Raw genomic sequence first — 19036 nt, forward strand, 5'->3', positions numbered from 1 at the left:
CTGAGAACGGGGCCCTCCTTAGTTGGCAGAGATTTAGGCAAAGGATGAGAAGACTAAGGAACTAGAGGCGGGACAGATGATTGAGCTTGCCCCCGGAGGGGAGGAGTCTCACCCAGAGGCCAGCATGACCGCATCAGAGCCCACAGACAGATAAATAAGGTTCCTTCCAGCTGTCAACCATGCTTTGTTTAGTAGCTGGTGTGTGCAAGGACCAGACATGACACACTTCTTGACATTGCAGGTTGTATGCCTTGAGCAAGGAGCTCTGAAGTGAGTTGAGAAATCAGAGACAGGGGTGGGGCTGATTTCAAGGGTCAAAGGTGTAGGCAGTGGGGACAGCAAAGTTGTGAACGACGGTAGGAAGGCCAGCAAACTTGGCACATTCTGAGAACTCACTGGTCGGGGGGCCCCTGAAGAACAGTGATAAGGCCAGGAGAGGGGTAGGGCCTAGGCTTAACAGCTCCTAAGCGGTCCTTCAGGGCTGGCTTAAACCAATCCATGAAGACTGGAGCCAGCCTGGTTCTCTGCCCACTCAAATTCCAGGGAAGGGTCTTAGAGGCCTGTCAACCAGTCCCAGGAGGGCACTCCTAGCCCAGAATGGTGCCTAGTTCAAAATATAGCTCCAGGGCCCTGGAAGGGGACTGTTACACCCCAGAGAGGAGAAAAGTCACCCTCTTGAGCAGTCCTAGTTTACTCCTGGGGGAGCTTCCCTCCTTTGCTGCAGCCAAAGTCACACACACCCCCTTCCCTCTATCTTCTCGTTCTTCAGCTGGGAGCTGGAACCCCATTGATGTAATTGGAAGCCAAAGGGACAGACTCAGTGTATAGTGGGACAGGTTATCTTAACAGGTCCTCTGTTCAGCTTCCTTATGCATCCCTAAAGCCCTTCTCTGTACTCTGTGGGTCTCTCAGTACATCATCTAAGATGTACACAGCCCCCGAATCTGAGTGACCTCAGAGGTCTCAGACAGGGACAAGCATTAGACTGAATGTTCTTACCTCTATTCATAAACACCCGCTTACAGGGAACCGGCACAGGAAATGACAAGAGCGCTCTCCCCTGGGCTTGTCCTGGGAAAAGGCAATTGGAATTCCAGAAAGGTCCCAGAGTTCAGGAGTACATTTTAGGATCAGAGAACGCCAGCTCCTCCGTGCTTTCTGAGCAAATCCTGAGGCTCAAGTACCACTCTGTTTAATGACAGGGAAGCAGGTCTGGCTTCCAGGCCCAGAGGTGTCCAGCCTTGTTCTTGCAGCATGACCAGAGCTACCGGTCCCTGCAGTCTCTATCTCTCTGTCCGCCACCAGGGGGCGCAGCTCAACTGGGCCGTGATGAGGTAGCGCCACCAGGGGTCACCGTATCTAGGCTGGGGAGAGGAGCGGCCTGTGACCAGGGAGCTCGCTGAGAAGAGCACCCCTCAAACTCACCGCCACACTCTGACACTTCAGACTCCCCACCTAAGCACCTTCGGCCCTGTGGGAGCATATGCCTTGCCCTGCTACAGTAAGGGCAAGGCGGTCACTGCTGATTCATGGGACCCCTGTCGCGCAGGTGCTGCCAGCCTCCCCAATCTCATAGGCTGCAGTATTCAGCGGCTGCAAGGCACTCAGTGGGCTTCCACCTCCACCTTCTAGGTCTCCAGTATTTACCAGTGCAGCTCTTGGGCCTCAGGAGCTGGCCACTGTCCTAATCAAAGGCACTATCCACCTCCAGAAAAGGTCCCTGTGCCCCTATTGTCACCTTTTAGGCCATTCTGGAAAGGACTGAGCTCCAGGGCCAGGAGTAGGGTGGACAAAACTATTGAAGGCCTTTGCTCCTTGGAAGCAAAGACAGACATAGCCAGGAAAGCAAACAAACTTAGCCCCTGCGATTAGCTGGTCAATTCCAGGTAGTTGTGCTGTGGTGCTTGAAGGAGACTGACTGACAGACAGACACCAGCATCCTGATCCAGGGAAAACTGGATTCCCCACCTTTGGCCTCAAATCTCCTGTCCTTGACTTCTGCATCTTAAGAGATCAGGCCCAAAACTCACGAACAACATGAAAACATATTTTAAGTGCCTTTCCTGGCAATGCACAATTAAAATCATTTCAAGTCTGCTGATTGTTCAGTGCATTTTGATGAATGTATATGAGAACACAACCACCATTGTCATTTAGGTGTAGAACAGTGTGACTCTTAGGAGCCATGCTGATACTCCTTTGTGTACAGTCTATGCACCACTTTCCCACCCTGCCTCCCTCCATTGAGGAGCTTTACCTCACTATGGGTCAGCCTAACTTATCCTAAAGCTTCATATAAAGGGTATTATGCAATCCATTCTAATGCTTTTTTGATTCGTTGTTTGTAGTTGAGATTGTTCATTCTTTATTGTTCTGTGGCACTCTGTTGGTTGAATAGGCCATGATTTCTGTATGTATTCATTGAGTGGTTTAGATGCCTTGCCATGGTTTATGATCATGAATAAAATTACTATGAAGACCTGTATTTTTATTTTTATTTATTTAGGTTTTTCGAGACAGGGTTTCTCTGTATTACCTTGGAGCCTGTCCAGGAACTCACTCTGTAGACCAAGCTGGCCTCAAACTCACAGAGATCCACCTGCCTCTGCCTCCCGAGTGCTGGGATTAAAGGTGTGCGCCACCAATGCCTCACCAATCTGTGTGTATTTTGTGGACCTATGTTTTCATTTCTGTTGTAGAAATGTGCCAAGGTAAAAATTGCTAGATCATAGGCTAAGTATCTGTTTAGCTTCATAAGAAGTTAACTCTTGCCAAAGTTGCATGATTTTAACATTTCACTCACAATACAGAAGTCTCTTAAAACTTTGGTGTTTCAAAAAACAGCTTTGTTGAAACTTAATTGGCATGCAGTCATATCCTCACATTCTCAGTGTTCTGTCAGTTTGTTAGCACAAATGTAAGCATTCGTATGACCACTGTTATGTCCCACATGTGGTGTTCACATGGGCTCATGTCCACAGTTTGTGGTGCTGTTTGTGGACGTTGGACAGAGGTGCAGCCTTGCTGGGAAAAGGGCCCTGGGGCCAACTTTCATAGTTTGCAGGCTCCCTGACTTCCATTTCCCTTTCTTTCTACTTCCAGCTAAAGTGATCTCTAAGCTTCCGGCTTCAGCCTCCATGCCTCTCCCACCACAATGGACTCTTCATAGAGAGAGAATTATACATGGTATTCACTGAGCTATTGTAGCCTAATTTTTTTTTTGTAATTAATTTTTCTAGATTCTTCCGGAACTCAACTATTGCAGATGATCTGAGATATTCCACAGATCCTCGCTCATTTTGCCTCACCTTTTTTTCTTTCTTGATGGTCCTCAGATTACATTTTTATTGAGCTGTCTTCAAGTTTATTGAGTTTTCTTCTGCATCCTATAAATATACTCTTGTAACCACCCAGATATAATTTAATTTTAGTTTTATGCTTTTCAGTTCTAAAAATACTGTTTCTTTTTTTTTTAGTCATTTCCATAATTTCTCTGCTAAAAGTCCTTATTTACCCATTAAGATTGCATTTTCCTTTAACTATAAGGTCTTTGAACTATTTATAATAGCTACTTTAAACTGTCTGCTAAGTCTGGGTCATCTCACACCTTGGTGCTTCAATTGCTAGACTTTGGCCACCTTTCCCTTTTTATTGACAGTCTAGCTCTTTTTAGTGCACACTGGACATTATGACTGATGTTTTGCAGAGACTCCAGCTTACACTGTTGTCTTTTTCCCCTGGTGCTGGGATTGAACACAAGACCTTGCATATGGATGTGGAGGGAAAGCTTTGGTGTCCATTCTAACATCTTGAGGCCCTGAGGTTGTATGGGACAGGGGACTAGGGAAATAGGTGATGTTGGAATCACAACTGATCACCTTCTGCCTGTGGAAGGGAGCTTTCTTTGGTCTCTTACCCATCTTGTCTTTCTCAAGAGCATCCAAGGGACATTCATGAAGAATATTGTAGGATAGCAAGCTGGGTGTTCATGGCTCACATCTTTAATCCCAGCACTCAGGAGGCAGAGGCAGGTGGATCTCTGTGAGTTTGAGACCAGCCTGGTCTACAAGAGCTAGTTCCAGGACAGGCTCCAAAGCCACAGAGAAACCCTGTCTTGAAACATTCTCCTACCCCCCCCCCCAAAAAAAAGACTATTGTAGGATCACATGCATGATCCGCCAGTTTCTGAGGCTCCTAATCCTTCTAAACAGATATGCTAGCCCAAATGCCCAAATTTATCTTTTAGGAGCTTAGTAAAATATGAGCTGACTAGTTCGTTTTATTTTTGTGTTGTTTTGTTCACCCAGCTACATGGTGATCCACCAAGGGTGAAGGAGTCACACAGACACACAGTCTCACATCTCCTCAGTGGTCTTGTAATCCCAGTGTCCGAAGGACTAACACAGTGTTGTACCTTCATTCCTTGTCTGGGTTTGCTATTGCCTTAAGAATGGGAAGAATGCTCTCTTACAGCTTTGTATTTGTTGGGGAGAGATCAAAGCCCTCAGAAATAGTCTCCTACACAGAGCGGAGTAGCACTAACCATAAAATGATTGATCAGTTGAACCATATTATCTTAGAGTTTCCACTGCAGTGATAAAACACTGAGGCCAAAAGCAACTTGGTGAGGAAAGAGTTTGTTTTCATCTTACAGTTCTCATGACAGCCCACCACTGAGGGACATCAGAGCTGGAACCTGGAGGCAGGAGCTGTCGCAGAGGCCGTGGAAGGGTGAAGCTTACTACCTTGCTTCCCATGGCTTGCTCAGCCTGATTCCTTATAGTACCCAGGACCACTGGCTCAGTGGTAGCGACACCCACAATAGGCTGGGCCTTCTTAATTATACTACTTATAATGCTGCCAGTACACAAACACACAGCATCACAGATAAAGCTTGCAAATATTTTGTTGAGTGAAACTGAAACTCAGAACACAAACCCAATGATTCCACACCCAGACAAACAGTAAAAAAGAAGAGGTTAAATTTGGAGGAAGAAATGCTAGTGGCTGGGAGAAAGAGGGAGAGGTGTTGACTGTAGCAATGTTTAATTTCTTGAACTCATGGTAGGCACATTGTGCTGTCATAGTTCATTCAGCTTCTTCTTCTTCTTCTTCTTCTTCTTCTTCTTCTTCTTCTTCTTCTTCTTCTTCTTCTTCTTCTTCTCCATTTTTTTGAGACAGGGTTTCCCTGTGTAGTTTTGTAAACCAGTGTGGCCTCAGACTCACAGAGCCTGCCCCTGTCTCCCAAGGGCTGGGACACCACTGCCCAGCCTCAGCTGTGCATTCTTACTTCTTTGTACTTCTGTGCGTTGAAATTCCCACTATAAAATATTACAATACCAGGCACACATGTCAGTTGGACACTACAATAATTGCCCCCATTATCACAGGAATTAAACGAAGAATCATCTTTGAAGTCAAATCCATACCTAATGTTTTCTAAAGTTTTATTTAATTGGGGGTTTTGAGGGATTTCAGACTGTAGTCAGCACTCATGGTTCTATTACATTAATAACATGCTATAGACAGGAAATTTCATGTTAAAATGTTCTGACTGGGAAGCATTGTCCATTGTGAAATTTGTACCAATCTGTCTCTCCATGTATTAAGTTGTTTGAAAGAGGGCTGATATGACTGCACTCCAAGGAACCGTCTACTCTGAAATTCATTTTCCATAGACATGGCCTCAAGCCAAAAGTCTAATTTTCTTTTCTTAGTAAAATCTAAGAGAAAGGTGACAAGCTTCCTTGCTTTCTCAGTCTGCAGTCATTATGTGGGAAGAAATGGGACCATCAGTTGTAAAACTAGGCATGATGTATAATAGCAGACTGACCTGTATTGGAATGAAAATACTGAAATTAGTAGGTTTTTAGCCCCAAACATCTTCATCTATTACCCCTCAACAGAATGTAGTATTTATTTATTGGATGAAAGCTTACTTATTACTATGTGGCTTAATTTTATACTTGCAAAGCACTTTTCAAAAAAACAACAACCGTTTTTGTTGTTGTTGTTTTAAATAAATTCTAGTCCTCTATCCATGAATTTAAAACCATCTCACAGTTTAAAACTCCCAGTTTCACTCAGCTTTAGATGGGATTGCCAAGATGGCTGCTGCACCCGCCCCACCCCTGGCGGTAGAGACACAAGAAGACACAGGAAGGCGTATGTCCTTGAGCTTCTGCTGTGAAGATGGTGAGTCGGGAAGCTGCAAACCACTTTGGTGTTTATCCGAATCGAGGAATGGTACCACATCTTTGTATTATCAACCTGCAAGGGTTAGGGGATCAGATGTGGGATGTTAGGGGATCAGAAAGGAGATGCAATGGCTGGGGTCTTCCTTTCAGCAGGATCTGGGATCAGCTGGGAGGCAAGCCTTTGGGCACAGCTGTGAGGGGTCTTTACCTCTGAACCAGTAAGGGACTGTGTTGATTCGGTTGACTCAGGGGGTTACTTACACAACAGTGGGCAGCATCATTGTCTGGGCTTGGTTCCTGTAAAAAAGGAGAAACCCAGTTGAACCCAGCCTGCCCGCCTCCTCCAGCTGGATCTGCCACAGTTCCTTAACTATCATCAAAGAATGTTTTATTTTTAAAATGAATATGTTATAAATTCTTACAAAAAAATCCTCTTAAGGAGCAAAGTTTACCATTACTTTGATTCTCAGTGTTGGAGTCAAACTCTACCACAAGCTACACGCATGCCCTTCCACGACGCTCTCTTAACGTTTTATCACCAAAGGCATGGTTTATGGACTCTCTGATCAATCACAAGACAGGAGGGAACGTAGCCAGGGATTCCTTGTCAGTGATTAGAGAACAAATTCCAATTCCTAGCACAAATGTAGTCTGTAACTCCAGGTGAGCTGTCACAGTTCTTATAAAATGTGCCCTAGTAAGTACTTCTTTCCCTAATAAATATACAAAATAAAGCTAGCACTATGAGTGTGTTTTCCACAGCTTCAAGGTGTGTGTGTGTGTGTGTGTGTGTGTGTGTGTCCATCCGTCTGTCTGTGGTGGTAGCAGCAGGGGATGCAATGGTGGTGGTGTTTAAAATGCTTGAAATTGAAAGTAGGGTCACATGTGCGCAATAGGCAAGCATTACCACTGAGCTGTATTCCAAGCCCAGTCCCACAAAGCCTCAATATTAAGGACTAAATTCCTTCCAGAATTAACCACGAAGATTAGAGTTATACTGCAAAAGGTCAGAACGCTTAGGAAAACAGACTACTTCCAGGCTATGACACTATTAAAATAAGCAGAGAATTAATGTTTTCCCATTTTCTCTTTTATATAAAGAAAACTCAGTTTGGGTTTGCAGAAAAAAGTATTAGTATAAATTATTCACATACCACAAAGAGGTTAAAACAGTTCAAAGCCACCAAACATGAATAATTAGCATCAATATCATCCAGGCCTTATTTTGTGTTCCAGAAAGGCTAGACAAATATAGTAAAAACATTTGTATAAATACGTGATTTCTTTCTCTATACTATTTGTAAATTAGTTATTGCATCTAATTGCATTCATATTTTCAAATTTAAAGAGAAGTCAAAGGGAAAAATGGAAGAATTATAAAATTCCAATTAGGTATTATTTGCTACAAGATAATTTTGAAAAAACAAACTTCACATCACAAGAACTAAGTTTGGGAGGCAAAGCAGAGCTGAAATGAGACTAAGATATCCTGTACCTGGCTAGTGTTTGGATCTGGAATGTGCTCCCAGTGGTCTATGAACTGATCCCTGCACTGAGAGGGGCAGCTTTGTTCGAAACTCTTGGGTCACTGGGAGTACACTCATGGAGGGGACAGTACTTTCTTTCTCCCCGGCTTGTAATCTAAGCTGTTTCACTTCTCCACATGCTTCTGTCATGATGGAGCTGTCTCAAAAAAAAATGGGTATGAATTGCTAAAAACACCAGGCAAGATAAACCATTTCTTTAGCATCTGTCTCAGGCATTTTGTTATAGTAACATAAAGCTGACTAACACACATTCCAAATTTCAACACTATTATGTGATCCTGCTGTGAGAGATGAAGGTAGTAGATCTAAAATGTTTCTTCCTTATCTCTCCCCTTTTTATGCATTATAATGTTAGCAGTCCAACATAAGTAATATTTATATTTTATTTTGTGACTATCATTTGCAAAATATTTTATATTAATATTATTTCATAGATGTTTTCAAGAATTACCACTAGACTGTCACCACAGCTCTCCACTCCCGAAGTCTTTATTTTGATTTATAGAAATTTAATTTCAAATAAGACTTATCACTCACAGTTAATGACACCCATATTCTGATGCTTTCATTCTCAAAAACACTTATTTTCTTCAACATAATCCCTTAAAGATTTCACTGTGAATTACAATCTTTTGGGATATTTATATTTTCCCCAAGACTCAGAGAAATTAAAAGATTTTGTTCAGGGTTACACAGAATTACACAGCTAGTCTGGATAGCTGGGATATATGTGTGATGTAATTCCAGAACCTTCTCTATTATCATCCATCTATTTACTCTATTATCACCCATACCGACATTCATTTAACACACTTGTTTGTAAGGAAAGAGATCTTAGTAGGTACCTGTGGCGATGACCACACCCTTTTGGGCATGGCCACAGGTGCATGGGGTGGTGAGTGTAGGATTTAGGCCTGATGGGTGGGCAGGCTCACTCTCTTGGGCTTCCGGTTGGGTCTTGGAGGCCAGCTGAGATTGGATGCCCGGAGCACTGACCCTGGGTTATCGGTTTCTCATGTAAGTGATTTCTCCCCCATAAAATTAACCTACGCCATCCCTATCCCGCGTATGGTAATTTTACTCCAACACTTGTTGACTATCTGCCCTTCCTACTTATCTGCCTTTGCATCTATCCATCTGTTAGCTGGACGATCCATCCACCAACCATCTCCTTTATTCTCCTTTTCATTCTCTTTAATATTTAAATTAATTAACTTCTTTGTTTTGTTTTGTTGAGACAGAATCTCATCTGTAGCCTATAGGCCAGGTTGACATGGAATTGGTAATGATATCTCAGCTTCATGTACTGGGAGTACTGGTGAAAGCTATCATGCCTACTACTTCTTTGTTCTCCATCCATGTTCTCCATATTACTGTTCCACTATTTATTCTCTTACATTCATTTAGTCTAGCATCCACCCAGTCAGATGTGTGTACTAGACACACCTATTCATCCATTCACCTATCCAACCTTCTGTCAACCCTCTCATTCATAGAGCACATCATCTATCATTTGCTATTTTTCTATTATTTTGTCCATCCAACCAATTCATCAACTTATGTGAAAATCTGGAGACCCAGACATTGCCTAGGTGGGGAGCAGTTTCTCTGGCTCTTCATTTTCAGCTATCACTAGAAGACCACACATTCCATGGGCTTAATAAGGAGATCTGTCAATTCATGCCCTAATTATTGGCCACCCAAATAAACATTATTGCAACAGACAATGTGTATCTTATAGTGTCATCTCAAACACTTGGTCTTCTGTTATCTGTCTCCTAATAGTTGTATATTCTAATCTTACCTAGGCTACACTACAAAGGTTATACAACAAACTAAACATGCCATACACCACTGTAAGAGTATCTGCAAATAAGTATTATAGACATTATTAATTTACTCCAATATGTGATAAAGAATATTAGAAAATTAAGAAGGGGGATAGAGACATAACTCAGTGGTTAAGAGCACTTGCTGCTCTTCCAGGGAACCCAGGTTTAATTCCCAGAATCCACACAGTAGCTCACAACTGTCTGTAACTCCAGTTCCAGGGGACCCAGTGACCTCACATAGACATAGATTCAGACAAAACACCAATGCACATACGATAAAAATAAATAAATTATATAAAAAAAGAAAAATGAAGAAGGAACAATATGCCATTAAAAAAGAGTCATTCAGAAAATGGGATTCCCGCCTGGGTCTCATTGCTTTAGCTCCAAATAACACAGAGACTCTATTAGTTACAATGCTGCTGGCCAATGTCTAGGGCTTCTTATTGGCTATCTCTGTCTTCAGTATTAACACATAACTACTAATATATATATATACATATATATATATTTTTTTTTTTTAACAAGGTCTTATCTTACTGAGAATGCCAGACTCATGTGTCCTCTCTTCCCGGGACCACATGGTGACTTCCTACTAGTCCTACCAATCTTGCTTCCCTATTGGCCAACAGTGTTTTATTCATCAAGTAAGAGAAACACATGTATAGAAGACTTCCCCCATCAAGGCGCAGTTGGTATTTTGTTATTGTTTTGTTTTGTTTTGTTTTAAACAAGTCTGAAAGCTCTGGCAGGCCTGTAACTTGCTATAAAGACCAGACTGGCTTTGAAGTCATAGAGGTCCACTTGCCTCTGACTCCTGGGATTAAGAGTGTGCCACCAAGCCTGACATAGGCACAATTTTGTTCTGTTTTGTTTTGTTTTGTTTTTAATAAGTACTTGATACTAGAGAGATAAATTGATAGTAAAGAAATGGAGAGTTTAGAAAAGGGTTTATTTAACTTTCAATTCCAAATTAGAATTCATCATTTCAGGCAAGCCAGGGCAGGAACTCAAGCAGTTAGTCACATTACACCCACAGTCATGAGCAAAGAAAGAATAAATGCACCCATACTTACTTTTTTTTTTTTTTTTTGCTTGCTCTTGGCTAGCTTCCTCCTTTTTCATAAGAGAGGTTCCCAAGAGCCCCAGATGTTAGACATGAAGCTACTGGATTTTGTGTTTGTCCCGCAAGGTTTTGCTTTTGTTTTAGCTAGAGTTGTCCTGATAAGGCCCCATTCTTCCCTTTGGAATAAGAATGACTAGGGAATGATGTTGCCCACCGTGATCTGGGGCTTCCTACATCAATTAACAATCAAGACAGTCTCCCACAGACCAACCTGATCTAGACAGCCTCTCATTGAGATTCTCTTCCCAGACAATTCTAGGTTATGTTGAGTTGACAAAAAAAACAAAAAACAAAAAAACAAAAAAACAAAACTAGCCAGTACATATGGATTCTAGATTGTGAAGATATTAGAGATGCACACTAAAATAATGCTTACAAAATTCAAAGAGGTTATTAAGCAGTAAGTTTGAAATATTGTTAGGAAAGAGAAAATCATAAAATGATGTATTTTAAAAAATATAGTAGATTTGAAAAAGAAAAACACGGACATTCTAGACTTTAAATGCATTGGTAAAAATTAGGAAATCACTAAGTGATGTTTTAAAGAGACAAAACAGAGCCAAAGAGAAAGTTAATAAGCTGGAAGGTTAATCAAAAGAAAATAACCACAAAGCAGCACAAAATGACAAAAGAATGGAATACGTAAGGTATATGAAGTAGTAACAAGGTTTGTTTATTACTCTTGATTGTCAACTTGACATGATTTAGAACTTCCTGGGAAACAAATCTCTAGTGTGCTTCTTAGGGCATTTCCAGGGAGGTTTAACTGAATGGAAATACCCACCCTGAACTTGGATCACACCATGTGCGGTTTCACACTGAATAAAAAAGGTAAAGGGGCCGGGTGGTGGTGGCGCACGCCTTTAATCCCAGCACTCAGGAGGCAGAGGCAGGCAGATCTCTGTGAGTTCGAGACCAGCCACAGAGAAACCCTGTCTCGGAAAAAAAAAAAAAATGGTAAAAGGGGCAGAGTGCTAGCATTGGTCTCTCTCTGCTTCTTGTCTTTGGACACAATGTGACAAGCTGCTGTAGTCAGATGTTCTCTTCTACCTGCCAGTTCCCAAATAACCACTCAGATGTTTAATACAAACTATAAATGCTCGGACAATAACTCAGACTTATTACTAAGTAGCTCTTACATCTTAAGTTAACCCATATTCCTTGTTCATGCTCTGCCACATTGGGCAGTACCTTTATTAGCATGGCATGCTCATCTCCTGCTCCCTCTGCTTCTGGCTGGTGACTCCTGACTCTGCCCTTCTTCCCGTCATCCTTAGTTTGGTCAGCTCGCCTAGGTTTCTCGCCTGGCTACTGGCCAATCAGCATTTTATTAAACCAATTCAAGTGACAAATATTTACAGGGTACAAGAGGATTATTCCACAGCAAGCTGCCTCCAGCTCCTAACACTACGTCTTCTCCTTCAAGATCAATTATACCCTTACACCATGAACCAAAAATCAACCCTTCCTTCCTTCAGTAGCTTTTGGAAGGCAAGAAGGAATGTAAGGAATAGAGAAAGTTTAGCTGTAAGTATATTCCTAGGGGGAGGGGGGCTGGAGAGATGGCTCAGAGGTTAAGAGCACTGACTGTTCCTCCAGAGGGCCTGAGTTCAATTCCCAGCAACCACATGGTGGCTCACAACCATCTGTTATGAGATCTGGTGCCCTCTTCTGGTATGCACATGTACATGGAAGCAGAATGTTGTATACATAATAAATAAATAAGATCGTTAAAAAAAAAAAAAAAGTATAGTCCTGGAAAGAGGAGAAAACACTTTTTAATGGCTGAACCAGTGATAATCAAGATATTCAATGTGGTGAGGAAAGGAGTGTTAAGGTTATGGCCACAGTGATCAGACGTGACTATAGTTCTTAAGAATATTTTCTCCAGGGATGGAGAGATGGCGCAGTGGTTAAGAGCACTGGTTGCTCTACCAGAGGTCCTAAGTTCAATTCCCAAGTTCAATTCCCAGCAACCACATGGTAGATAACAACCATCTGCAATGAGATCTGGTGCCCTCTTCTGTTACACAGTCATATACATAATAAATAAATAATTTTTAAAAAGAATATTTGTTCCATTAAGAAGTATCTAATGCACTGTGGCAATGGGAAGTATGCCTTACGGGCAAAACCCCACACAGGCAGAGCATCAGCATAGAGCAATGTAAATTCATTTGAAAAGAGTGTGCCTAGAAAAGAAATTGCCTTCTAGCTGCCCTGCTGGAGAACAGAAGACCTGAGAAGTGTTTTCTCAGGTTCAGTCTATAGGGACTACTGTAGCTGTGGTGTAAGGGGGCCAGGCTAACAGCAGAGGTTGACATCATTCCCATAATTGCTTATGAAAGATTCACACCGGGGGAGAGGGGAGCGTCATGGAGGCTTGTACTAAGGGCCCAGTCAGTTGCTGGGGCCAAGCATTGTATAGCAGGATCAGATTCCTTGCATGGAACTCTTGAGTGGGCTATGTTCAAAACTGTGAAAATGAGATTGTCGTTGCAGTGGAGGGACCAGGATACTGGAGATGCCAGGGTTATATGGGACATTAACTGAAAAAATGGCTGGCACTGAGTAGAGCCAGTCCAAGAGAGACGCTATACTAGCAAATAACAGAACTAGGAAAGCAGGGATTCCAAAGTCCATGGGAGCCCAGATGATGCCCCCAAGAGCTCCAGATGCTGAACAGGAAGCTGCTGGGTTTGGTGCTTGTCCTGCTGGGTTGTTTTTGTTTTTGTTAGAACTTTCCGATTATGGCCCCATTCTTCCCCTTTGGAATAAGAATGTCTACTCTGTGATGTGGTATATTTGACGCATGTGGCTTTCTTTTATTGACTACATAGGGGCTCACAGTTAAGTAATTTTCTTGAATCTTACAAGAGACGTTGGGCTTTTGAACAGCATTGGGAATACTGAGATTTGGAGAGTTCTTATTTTGTACTTAGGGAATCAGGAGTGGAATGTTACGATCAAAAGTGAGGTTTTTGAGGATTGAGTCGCCAAAGGGTGCCCTGGTGATGGTTAACTCAGACTGTTGATTCGATTAATAATGCCTGAGGTTTTCAGACACACTTTTGGTTTGTCTCTGAGAACTATTCTAAGGGGATTGAGGAGGGATGGCCAGACCTCAGTGTGGGCAGACCATGATACAGGGTCCTGGATTGACTAAAAGAAAAGAGGAGGAGGAGGAGAAGGAGGAGGAGGAGGAGGAGGAGCAGAGGGAGGAGGAGGAGCAGAGGGAGGAGGAGAAGCAGCAGCAGAAGGTCAACTGAGTGATGATGTTTTTCTTTCTCTCTTTTCTGTTCCACTGAGAAGCTAAAAGGTGAAAGGTCAAAGGTGAGAGTCATGTTTTCCCTGTCATAATGAACTGACATCCTCAAACCATCAGCTAAAATAAGAATTTTCTCTTAAGTTGTTTCTTGTCAGGTATTTGGTCTTAGCAACAAGAAAAATAACTAATAGACTAGTTTCAAAATCGTGTTGCTCTAAGAATTCAGAACACAGAACCCGTGTCAACTTAGCATTAATATCCCATCAAAGGGGCAATATATTACTTAAAAATAACTCTAAATATATTAACATAAGCCATTCTTTATAAATTTCATATACCTTTGCAGCCAACGTATATAATAGCTATGATTATAATTAAAATATGCATATTGATTCATTTTCAAAAACTGTTTCAAGTCATTATTTTTGGTTTGTATTATAAAAAGCTGCAAAATAAATGTTTGTTCTTATTTTTCCAGATCATAAATAGTATTTCCTCTTTCTTTGCCATTTCAAAATTAGATACTTCACATGAGAGTAATACCAGGAAGAAAGCACATCCCACTGACATTTTTATCTTTGTTTATTGAAAATCTGGCCAACATTTGTTTTGAACTTCTCATAAGTCTGAGTTATTTACTTAAAATTGCTGGAACACTTTCTGGCATGGTTGAGCCTAATTTTGTTTATTTCTAGCTAAGATTATTTTGACATATATAAAATATTCAAAATATTCTTATTTCTGATTCAATTCAGATTTTTAGTTCACACTGGATAATATTTTGTAAACTAATTTGTACATCCTAGAAGATATCATATCAAAATATCATAGAATGGTACCTCTTATGCAACATGAGTTTCTTAATCATTAAAAAATACCTGTAATTTTTCTAATGTTGGATCAATTGTCTTTGATATTATGAAGAAGGGATCACAGTCTATAGAAAATCCATTATCAGGTTTATCTTAACTGAAGATCAATTTGTAAAGTGCCTTTCTTGTCTTGATATTTTAAATATGATTTCCATAACTAAAATAAGGATTTGTTTTTGCCATTTCTCCATATAAAGTGTTGTTGTTATTTGGATGCAAGATCCAGTTATCTTATCTGGTCAAAACTACAATTTAGATCGTGGGAAATGTATTGTACATTCAATCCTGCTTTCAGGTCAATAATTCCATTATTTCCTGCTGTCCTGTAATGAGAATCCTAGCAAATACAGAAATAGTTGAAAATACCTATGATTCTTCTCTCATTTTTACCCAGGAATCTACTTTTTGTTGTTTATGTTGTAACAAGTTTTAGTTGCTGTCATTATGACATTTATACATCACTCTGACTAGTGTGTGTGTGATGTGTGTGTACACATGTGTGCATGCATGTGTGTGTGTGTGTGTGTGTGTGTGTGTGTGTGTCTGTGTGTGTGTATGTATGTGTGTGTGTGTGCATGCATGCGTGTGTGTGTGTGTGTGTGTGTGTGTGTGTGTGTGTGTGTGTGTGTGCATGCATGTGTGTGTGTGTGTGTGTGTGTGTGTGCGCGCGCGCGAGCGCATGTAGATCGGAGGCCACCATTGGGTGTCTTCCTTGATGGAGTTCCATTTTATTTTTTGAATCGGGTCTCTCACTGAAGCTCATCCATTTGGCCTCTCTAGCTGGCCAGCAAGCACCAGGGATCCCCCTATCGCCACCAGCTCGGCCCTGAGTCTTGCATAGCACCATGCCCACCCAGCTTTTATGTGAGTATTAGAATCAAACTCGGGTCCTAATGCTTGTGCAGCAAGCACTTGCCTGACTGAGGAATCTCAGCAGCCCCTGACTTCTGTCTTTTGCTCTGGTCACAGTACTATTGTCTCCATCCACTGGATTCTACACCTACACTTACATTTTATACGTAAAGCTTTGTACACTTGCTTTCTCTTTAATTAGTTAATTAATTAATGTGTCATGTGTATGAGAGCATGTGCGTTGTATGCACACGTGTAGTTGCATGTGCCCCTGGGTGTACACGGAAGCCAGAGAAGGATGTCAGGTATCCTTCTCTATTACTCTCCATCGTATTCCCTTGACACAGGAGCTAGGCTGGCAGAAAGCAAACCTCAGTATCTTCCTGTCTCCTTACCCCCACAGTGAAGGGATTTCCAGGTTCATTTGACCAAACCTGGCTTTTTATGTGGGTTCTGGGTATTTGAACTCAGGTTTTCATGCTAGCCTACACAACAAGCTTTATTACCCACTAAGCCATTTCCCCAGCCCCCATACAGTTACTTTCTAGACTAGGAAAATAATTTCATTAGTACTTACAACTTATATAGGTCCCACTGAACCTATATTATCTGAATATAATAATATTATACGATTATACTGATATATAAATACATAAACTCATGCTGAGTCAATCCATTAGCACTGACTAGAAACACAAAGTGCTTATGCATAATTATAGAAAACCTTGAGACATGGTGATACAATAAGTTATGTAATGCAACAGTTAGAGCAAATTGTAATCCATAAAGATTATGAAGTTGTTTAAAAAGAAAATATTTTACACAGTTTTGGTATTTAAGTTGTGCTATTTGTATGGAAAACACAATTAGAAGCCTCTTCAAAGTCAGCCAGAGGGCAGAGAACTCTCTCTCCGGGCACCCATACCAGTGGCCTGAAGAATATGTTAATACCAAGGTCTGTATGTGAATGTTGAAGGCAGTTTTATTCATAATTTCTCCAAAATGAAACAATAAAACTGTATTATAATTGATAAACAGATTAAGAAAAAAACAATAGCACATCTAAATGATGAAATACTACCAACAATAAAAAGAAATTAACAATTTAGCAATTCCACAAAATGGACGAAGCTTAAGTAATTTTCCTAAGTGAGATAAAATAGATCCCAAAGGCTATGTATTTATTGAATGATCCCATTTGTCTGACATTCTGGAAAGGACAAAGCCATAGGAATAGAAAGCAGGTCAGTAGCTGCGTGAGACTGGAGAGAAGGGCCGCATTCATTGTTGTGAGAGAAGGGACTCAGAGAACTGTTCTGTGTGCTGCTGCTGTAACATTGGATATATAAATCAAAATCTGTAGGAATTGATACAGTAAATAGTTTTACTGTATGAAAATGTCACATGCAAACTAGGCTATCAAGAGAATCCAAAGTGGAATACAGGCTGATAGGCAAATCAAGCTCTATTGTAAATTGATGGTATAACCATATTTTAGTTTATTTTCCTGTTTATTGTTATTATTATTATTTATTTATTTTATTTATTTAATATTTATTAATATTATTTATTATTATTAATATTTATTAATATTTATTATTATTATTATTATTTACTGTGATAAAATACTCTGATAAAACCAATTTAAGGGTAAAGGGTTTATGCTGGCTAGTTTTTTTGTCACTTTGAGCCAAGATGAGCCATCTGGAATGACAGATCCCAGCAGAAGGAACACCTCCATCATATTTACAGGCAAGTCTGTGGGTCATTTTCTTGATTGACTGATGTGGACAAGGCCCAGCCCACTGTGGGCAGTAGTACCTCTGGGTAGGTGGTCCTAAATTCTATAAAAACAGCAGGCTGAGGAGCAAGCCAGTAAGCAGTGTTCCTCCATGGCCTCAGCTTCAGTCCCTGTCTCCCGGCTCCTGGCCTGAGTTCCCCCCAGGGATGGACTGTACCCTGTGAGGTGAAAGAAACCCTTTCCCCCTCAAGTTGCTTTTGGTCATAGTGTTTATCACAACAATAGAAACTTAACTAGAACAGGGTTTATTAGCTCACAATTCCAAGAAAAGTGTCCTGAAGGCAAAATCCTCACACGTAGGAGATTCCATTTTGTGAAGATGCAAACTCATTTAAAGGAAGAAAGCCCAACTTCAGAGTTCCCTGCTCCTTGAAAGCAACTGCCTAAGAAAGTGCTTCCCCAAGGCCAGCACACAGAAGCTGATGGGACCGGTTCAAGGATACCAGGCTCCACGCCAAGCTAGCAGCAATATCTGACACATGGAGGATATGAGATGTAGAGGCCCTTGATGAGCAGCTGAGGGGTGGCAGTGTGTATCGGGGTGGAGTTCCTGAGCAGAGATACTAAGAGGCCTTTGTGGGAGGTTGTGAAAGGGAGACCTCAGTTATAATGGAGACCCCCAGGGTATCGGAGCTATCAGGACTCTGGGACATCTGTCAAGGAGAGCTGCAGGCATGGGGTGAGGTGTCTCAGAGAGAATCTGTGTGTGCTGAAGGTGGGAGCAGTGTTGCAGGAGTCAAGATAGCCAAGCCTTTTGGAGCCCAGTTGATTATATTATGAGCTCAAGATGCTGGAAAGGAAGCTGCAGGATTTGCTATTTGCCCCATTGGATTTTGGTTTTGCTTTGGCGTGATTGTTCCCTGCTATGCCCTGGTTCTTCCGTATTTCAATATTTTTACTCTGTGGCTTTATATGTTGGAAGTGTGCATCTTGTTGCTGTTTATTTTATTTTATTTTATTTTATATAGGAGCTGACAGTTAAGAGACTTTGGACTTTAAAAATATTGAAATTGTTAAAGACTATGGGGATCTTTAATGCTGGGATAAATATATCTTATATAGTCATGAGCCTATGGGGTGGGGGTGGGGGGAGGTGGGAAATGAAAGGGTGTGTTAGTTACTTTTCTGTTGCTGTGATAAAACACCATGACCAGACATGATTTACAAAATAAAAAGCTTATTTTGGCTTACAATTCCAGAAGGAGAGTCCACAGTATTGTAAGAGGCACGGCAGCTGGTGACCCCAGCAGGGAGTTTGGGTCTTCAACCCTAAACAGAGAGAATACACTGGAAATGAGGGAGGCTATAAACTCTGAAAGCCTGGCCCGGGTGACATACTTCTAGCAAGGCTCCACCTTCCAAAGATTCCATAGCCTCTCAAACAGCTCCACCAACCAGATACTAAGAGTTCAAATCTGTGAGCATATGGGAGCTGTTCTCACTCAAGCCACCACAAAGGTTATGACTTCAAAATGATGTGTTTGACAACCTTCTTCCAAAGCTCAGGGAACATCATGGAAGAAGACAGAGAAAGACTGTAA

This window comes from Cricetulus griseus, chromosome 4 (assembly GCF_003668045.3).
Source record: "Cricetulus griseus strain 17A/GY chromosome 4, alternate assembly CriGri-PICRH-1.0, whole genome shotgun sequence".
NCBI classification, from domain to species: domain Eukaryota; kingdom Metazoa; phylum Chordata; class Mammalia; order Rodentia; family Cricetidae; genus Cricetulus; species Cricetulus griseus.